The following is an 8,457-nucleotide window of genomic DNA, read 5'->3' on the forward strand; positions in this document are numbered from 1 at the left end:
AAAGACCCAGAATTCGTGGGCATCAACTTTATTCCTTTATATAAATGAAAGACTTACAATTTTCAAAAGATGACAGAAGAAAAAACAGAGCCAATAGCTCAAGTGTAATAAGTCCGCAAGTGGGCTATGTTCCAGGGGCGAGTTGACTCAGCCTCCATGGTTGCTCGATCAGGCCGAAGATCCACCAGATAGTACGACCCGTTGCGAAGGTTTTTGCTGACGATGAACGGTCCTTCCCATGGTGGTGACAACTTATGCATGCCAGTGCAATCTTGGATCAAACGGAGCACTAAGTCGCCCTCCTGAAAAGCTCGGCTCTTGACCCGGAGGCTATGATAACGCCGCAAGTCCTGCTGATAAATAGTCGATCGGGAGGCAGCCAGATCGCGTGCTTCCTCCAAAGCATCCAAAGAATCCTGACGTGCCAACTCTTTGTCCTGTTCCACATAAGCATCGACTCTGGGCGAGTCATGCCTAATGTCACTGGGAAGAACGACTTCTGCTCCGTACACCAGGAAAAAGGGAGTAAAACTCGTAGACCGGTTCGGGGTGGTTCGGATGCTCCATAATACTGAAGGCAACTCTTCAATCCAACACCCCGGGGTGCACTCTAGGGGAACCATAAGTCGGGGCTTGATTCCTCGCAGTACTTTCTGATTCGCCCGTTCTGCCTGCCCATTAGATTGCGGATGAGCGACCGCAGATACATCAAGCCGGATGTGCTCACGGTGGCAAAATTCCTGCATCGCTCCTTGTGATAAATTGGTACCATTATCAGTGATAATACTGTGTGGGTATCCAAACCGGAAGATCAACTTTTTCAAGAATTTGACGGCCGTTTCTGCATCACAGCTGCCGACAGGTTCTGCTTCGACCCACTTGGTGAATTTATCAACTGCCACCAACAGATGAATTTTTTTGTTGGATGACATCTTAAAGGGGACAACCATATCTAACCCCCAGACCGCGAAGGGCGAGGTGATAGGGATCATCCTCACCTCTTGAGCCGGCACATGGGCCTGTCGGCCATAACGTTGACAACCATCACATCGACGAACTATCTCTTCCGCGTCCGCATGAGCCGTCAACCAAAAGAATCCATGTCGGAACTCCTTTGAGACGAGGGAACCTGACCCGGCATGATGCCCACAATCTTCGGCATGGATCTCATTCAGAATTACGCACCCTTCATTGGAAGAAACGCATCTTTGAAATACCCCAGAGGTACTTCTCTTATATAATTCGCCGTTGATGATGACCATGGACTTGCTCCGACGGACGATTTGGTGAGCCAACACCTCATCCGAAGGCAACTCGCCTCGTGTAAGGTACGCCAAATAAGGAAGAGCCCAATCCGGCGTAACACGGAGAACCGCCACTAGCTGGGACTCAGGATCTGGTATTGCCAACTCCTCTTCCGAGGGCAACCTCACGGAAGGATTATGCAAAACGTCCACAAAAACATTAGGAGGAACTGGCTTCCGTTGCGAGCCGAGGCGCGAGAGGGCATCAGCTGCTTCGTTAAGTCGTCGGTTGATATGATCAACTTGGTAGCCATGGAAATGACCCGCCACATCAGACACGGCCCTTCTGTAAGCCGCCATCAAGGGGTCCCGGGAGTCCCATGTACCTGAAACTTGTTGAGCCACCACATTAGAATCGCCAAGACATCTGACGCACGTGAGATTCATCTCCTTTGCGAGTCGCAAACCATGAAGCAGGGCTTCATACTCCGCAGCGTTTTTGGTGCACGGGAACATGAGTCGGAGAACATAACAGAACTTGTCTCCCTGGGGTGAAATCAACACCACGCCAGCCCCTGAGCCTTCCAATTGCCTAGACCCATCAAAATAAATAGTCCAGTACGTGAGGTCAGGCCTGTCTTCCGGAATCTGCAGTTCGGTCCAATCATTGATGAAGTCGACCAATGCCTGGGACTTGATGGCCGTGCGAGGTGTATACCGCACGTGGTGCGGCCCAAGCTCAATCGCCCATTTGGCGATTCACCCCATTGCTTCTCGGTTCTGGATGATGTCCCCAAGAGGGGCAGAGCTAACCACCATGATAGGATGTTCTTGGAAATAGTGTTTGAGCTTGCGACTCGCCATAAACACCCCATAAACCTACTTCTGCGAGTGTGGGTAACGTTGTTTGGAGAGGGTTAGCACCTCGCTGATGAAATACACCGGGCGTTGTACCGGGTATTCTTTTCCTTCTTCCTTCCGTTCGACAGCTACTGCCATGCTCACCGGCTTGGAGTTCGCCGCGATGTATAGAACCATAGGCTCCTTTTCAGTCGGAGCGGCCAAAACTGGCAGGTTAACCAGCTGCTGTTTTAGGGCTTGAAAAGCTTCATTGGCCTCCTCCGTCCAAACAAAACGGTCAACTTTCTTAAGCAACTGATAGAGGGGAATAGCTTTCTCCTCTAGACGGCTTATAAATCGACTTAAAGCCGCGATACGACCCGCCATGCGTTGAACTTGATTGATATTCGCTGGTTTCCCAAGCGAAGTAATTGCTTCGATTTTGGCCGGGTTGGCCTCAATGCCGCGTTCGGACACCAAGAAACCCAACAACTTTCCTGCGGGAACGCCAAAAACACATTTGGTGGGATTAAACTTCATCTGATACACCCGCAGATTGTCAAAATTTTCCTTGAGATCCTCCAAGAGCGTCTCCTTCTTACGAGTTTTAACCACAATGTCATCAACGTAAGCGTGTACGTTGCGTCTGATTTGGCCACGGAGACATTTTTGGATGCAGCGCTGGTAAGTCGCCCCGGCGCTCTTGAGCCCGAACGGCATGGATACATAGCAAAAAGCCCCAAATGGGGTTATGAAAGCTGTCTTCTCCTGATCTTCCACAACCATCTTGATTTGGTGATATCCGGAGTAGGCGTCCAAGAAACACAAACGCTCGCAGCCCGCCACCAAATCAATGATTTGATCAATGCGGGGAAGGGCGAAAGGATCCTTTGGACAAGCTCTGTTGAGGTCGGTGTAGTCGATGCACATGCGCAAAGTGCCGTTCTTTTTTAGCACCAGGACCGGGTTAGACAACCACTTAGGGTGGAAGACCTCCAGGATGAATCCGGCAGCCAAAAGACGGGCGACTTCTTCCCCGATTGCCTTGCGTCGCTCCTCATTGAACCTGCGAAGTATTGCTGAATCGGCTTTGCCTTAGGGTCAACATTAAGGTGGTGCTCAGCGAATTCTCTCGGTACACCAGGCATGTCAGAAGGTTTCCATGCGAAGATGTCCCGATTCTCACGGATGAATTCGATGAGCGCGCTTTCCTATTTGGGATCCAGACCCGCCCCGATAGTAAACTGCTTGGATGAGTCGCCAGGAACGAAGTCCACCATGTTAGTGTCATCCGTCGGTTTGAACTTGAATGGTAGCTCAGCATCTGTTGTTGGCTTCTTGAGGGGCGACATATCTGCCGGATCAACATTGGCTTGGTGATACTTGAGTTCTTCTGCAGCACAGGCGATTTTTGCGTAAGCCGCATCTTCTTCCTCACAATCCTTTGCTATCCTCCTGTCACCAACGACCGTGATGGGTCCCTTAGGGCTAGGCATCTTGAGTTTAAGGTAAACATAGCAGGGGCGAGCCATGAACCGGGCGTAAGCCGGCCGCCCAAACAACGCATGATAAGGGCTCTTTAGCTTGACCACCTCAAATATAAGTGACTCGCTCCTGTGGTTGGATGCTGTACCAAAAGCCATAGTGAGCTTGACCCGCCCAATTGGGTATGCCGACTTACCTGGGACGATACATTGGAATACTTTGGTAGACGGCATTAGGTCTTTCTCTAATAAGTTCATCCTTCAAAAGATGTCGAAATATAATATGTTGATGCTGCTGCCACCATCCATAAGTACCTTTGACAGGGTATATCCTCCGACTTGGGGGGCCACGACCAATGCTAAGTCACCGGGGTTGTCAATTCTGGGCGGGTGATCCTCCCTACTCCACGAGATAGTCTCCTCGGACCAGTGGAGGTACCTGGGGAGTGCCGGATCAGATACACTATACGTTCGGTGCTTCACCTTCTTGTCTCGCTTACACGCACTGGTGGTGAACACATGGTATTGCCCGCTGCTTAATTGTTTGGGATTGCTACGGAACCTGCCATGATCATCTTGCCCCTGCGGGGGTGGCTGCTGAAACACGCCGGGCGGGTTATACCGCTGCTGGTTTTGCACCGGATACTGGCCACTGCTTTGTTGCGAGCCGCCCTGGGCCCCTGGTTCGGGAAAGCCGTCGAACGGGTTCTGGCGTTGATTAGGTGCACCGAACTGTTCCTGCTGTTGGCCGTGGTCACCGGTTTGACCCTTCTTGATCGCCTCCGCCCGAAATTCCTGCATCACGTAACAGTCTTCCCAAGAGTGAGTCGCCGGTCCATCCGCCATGGCATGGTGTGGGCAGGGGCCCTTAAGTATCTCATTATAGTTGCGCGGCTTCTTGCCACTGTAACCCCTCTTCTTCTGGCGCTGGTTGCCATTATTAGCACCGGTGTTGGCGACAAAGTCCGTGGACCCTTCCTGCTGCCTTCTTTTGCCATTCCCACCATGATTATGGTGGGCGCGTCCCTGAAACCGGGGGTGATTTTTGGATGCCTCGCCTTTCCTCGGTGAATTGACTTTGCTGCCGTCCTCTCCTGGATCTTTAGTATCGTCCGCTTCGGCGTACCGAGTGAGGGTGTCCATCAATTTGTCCATATCCTGTACCTTGCGCTTGAGTCGCCCCAGCTTCTGCACCAAGGGCTCATAGTGGCAGTTTTGCTCCAAGATCAACACAGCCTTTGCCGCCGTGATGCCATCTGATGAGTGGATGATTTCTGCGACCCGCCGCGTCAAGTGGTGGGCCGACTCATCGGGGCGTTGAGCGCAATGCTGTAAGTCGACTATCGTCATCGGGCATTTGCAAGTTCCCCGGAAGTTTTGGACGAAACGTTCTTTAAGTTCAGCCCAAGTCTGGATGGAGTTGGGTGGCAGGTTTTTCAGCCAAGTGCGCGCCGTCCCTTCGAGCATCATTGTAAAGTACCTGGCACAGACCGCTTCACTTACATCGAGCATGTCCATTGCGATTTCATAACTCTCAACCCATGACGCCGGCTCAAGGTCCGGGGTGTAATTGGGCACCTTCCTTGGTCCTTTAAAATCTTTCGGCATCCGCTCATTGCGAAGGGCGGGGGCCAAGCATGGCACCCCTACTTGCCTGCCGCCTCCGATAAGCGGCGCTGGGCTGGTTTGAATGTCCTCGTTGTCTCGGCCAGGCAGGTCCCGATGGTCAGGCGGGTTAACCTGAGGTAGGTGTCGTGGTCCACTGGTTATGGCGGGTTGGTCCTCTGGCCGGCTTCTGGTGCGGCTCGCCTGGGGGGTGGAGTGCAGCCAGTCGAGGCTGTGCGAGAATTGCGCGTTTTGAACCACCGCCATCTTCAACATCTCAATGGCGTTTCTTGCTTCTATTTCAGCCGGAGTGTTGCCATAAACCGGAAGGGATTCTAAGTGGCGAGTTGCGGCGAGCACGTTGTCCACGGGGTTGGAAAAGTGGCCCTGAGGCGTCTGGAAATGGGGAACGCGATCAACTGCTGGCTCAAGCGGCGGGTTTGGTGGCTGAGCCGACCCTCCTCCTAGAATGGTTCCTGCCCCGGGGGTGCGCGGAGTGTCGAAAAGGCGGGTAGGGTTCAGATTAGGGGGTAAATGTCCCTGGTGCCTCCTCTGATGAACAGCGTCGGACTCGCGCTGATGCCTTTCGAGTCTCCAGTTTTCGGTGTTCAAGCGAGTTGTCTCAGCGGTGATCTGAGCTTGCCGGGTCTCAATCATGGCGGCTTCTGCCTCAGCATCTCGCTGAGCCTTCGCCACCTCATCTCGTAGCTTTGCTAACTCGACATTTATCGTGCCCTGGTTTTCCGCCATTACAGGGGTCGCCATGATCCTTGTTATCTCCGCCGACAAGTCCACCAAGATCGCAGTTGGGCTCTTGGATGTCTCGCCAGCCCCGTCGTTGCCTGCAGGGTTTTGCTGGGACTGAGTCGCCCCAGCCATGTATACGGCGATCTGATGGCGGGTCCAGTCGAGGACCTCGGGATCCATTGCCAGCGACAGATCTCCGAGGCAGCCCCCGTGCAGAGACTGAATTGAATCTGTGTCGCCCATGGATGACTCGTCGTCAGTGTTGACCGGCGTAGTCTCTTGAGTCGCCGATCGCTCTGGTTCATCAGAGCCATGCGTGAAGCCAACGAAGACCGGGTGTGTCAGGTTTGGTATCGCAACGGGACGGATATACCTGGCCGGCTCGATGATGTCGGTGGAAGTGTCCGGCTCAGGCACGGGCGCTCCGACCATGCCGATGAAGATGTTGACCTTGCCGAAGGGAACTCTGTAGCCGGATTCGATTGAATCGGCCTCGGGGCCGCACAGCGAGTTGTCGATGTAGTACTTTCCGCGACGGCTCCATGTCATGAGCCCAGCCGCGTAGCTCCCTGACCCTGGTAGGGCTCCCTTTGAGAACTCAACTCCATTGTGCGTAGGCCCCACGGTGGGCGCCAACTGTCGTGGTTTTGTCACGGCAGATGTCCTCGTGCATGGACTTAGTGTTGGAGTCATCGCACCTCGGTGGCGACTCAAAGGGGTTGAACAGGAGCGGGACACAGATTTACCCAGGTTCCGCCCCTCGTGAGGAGGTAAAAGCCTACGTCCTACTTTGTGTTGTATTGATGATGTTTCGATTACAAGGAGGGCGGAACTCCCCTGACCTAGCTCTCGATGATTTCTAACCTGCCCTCTCCTTCCCTGGGACTCGCCTTATATATAGGTCGAGCCCTTAGGGTTTACAAGAGTCCTTGCCATCATACAAGTCATGATTCTTTCTATCTCTAAGTCGCCGTGCTTTTCAAGACTCTAGAACTACCCGATGATTGTTTCTCCATGAGGATCTTGAACCGCCATCTAGCTCCTGGGCCTATTGGGCCAAAGCTTGAATCGCCAAAGGATGAGTCGCCCACTTGGTGACCCGGCCCAGCTAGGGCGAATCACACAACAGATAATATCCCCAACAGTAATGTTCCCAATAAAGAAAACATAACTAAAAACATGGGGGGTCATCGAAAGACGTATTATATGGACTTTCCTTTTGTTACTTCCTACTTTTCTCATACACCGATGAACAAAATAATGGACCCCTTGCAAATTTATATTTCAGAGTAATTGTTACATGTATTAGTTCATCGTTTTCACTATGAAATAGGAATCACTTGATGTATGCCTAGTACCTCCTCGATATGGAATGAGTTGCTATTTTTATTTGATAAGGAATAAATGTGGCCAGACTTATTTTTGTTGATTGTAGGGGCAAAAATTACTTCAAAATATGATTGTTTGAGTTGAAATCTGAATTAATAGTCTTCATATCTGTTTGAGTGACTGCCATAAGGTCGAGTAGGACTAAAGAATATCGTCTTTTACATTATTTATTTGAACTTTTGGTCATTGTCATGTTGCAGATGATATGTAATGGACAGGAATTTCAGTGCTTGGCAAGGGGAAATATATTCTTCTGCACATAAGATATATTTCTATTAACATATACATTGTGTTCAAATTATGTATCTACTGGTCATCTTGCTCTCTGCAGAATGCTGTTCAAAACAAACAAACTTTGCTTGAGAATGTTAGTGTGCATGTCAGGGAGAAAAAACTTCTATTGCAAACAAGTTGGTATCTTTTCGTAATCACATACAAATTTTGTTCAAACTATAGTGCCACCTTGTTTATTTGTTTATTACTTCTTCTTTGCTATCAAACTGTTGTCCAGACCAAAAACACAATAAAAGGTGCTAATGCATGCAATAAGAGTGCTCGAAGTGGTTCGCTGGTTTCGATGGGTGCAATGAACTACTTGTAAGAGTGCTCAAATTCATTTCATATGTTTCCCTGTTATGTTTTTGTTTTGTCATATGGTAACTTTTATTTTTCTTAGCATTCTTGAAAGTCTGAAAAATCATAACAACGACGTAGCTCTAGCTACAATTGTAAGTTGTGATGCTAAATTTAAACCTGATGGTCCTGAAATTAGAAACGAATTCTGGGTAGTGCATCTCAATATGGCACTCGTGCATACTAAAAATTTGGTACAAAGTGGCAAAAACTGCAATACTCTCAGTAATGCAGAAAAAGCAAAGATTGCATGGCCTTCAACCTTTGTACGTGACTAATATCTTGCCTTTATTACTAGTTACATCATGTTAATGCATTGTGTGCTAACAGTTCATTTTGTTTTCTTGTTTGTAGATTCAAAAGAGAAATGGATGAGTATATGGCTATCACATTTATATATACAATAATGATGACGTCGATGTTTCGATTCATGATGATGATGATGATGATGACGATGATGATGATGATGATGATGATGGATGGTTTTAGTTTAAGTTATGGTGTAGGGATGATGC

The sequence above is a fragment of the Hordeum vulgare genome, chromosome 6H (assembly GCF_904849725.1).
Source record: "Hordeum vulgare subsp. vulgare chromosome 6H, MorexV3_pseudomolecules_assembly, whole genome shotgun sequence".
Lineage (NCBI taxonomy): Eukaryota > Viridiplantae > Streptophyta > Magnoliopsida > Poales > Poaceae > Hordeum > Hordeum vulgare.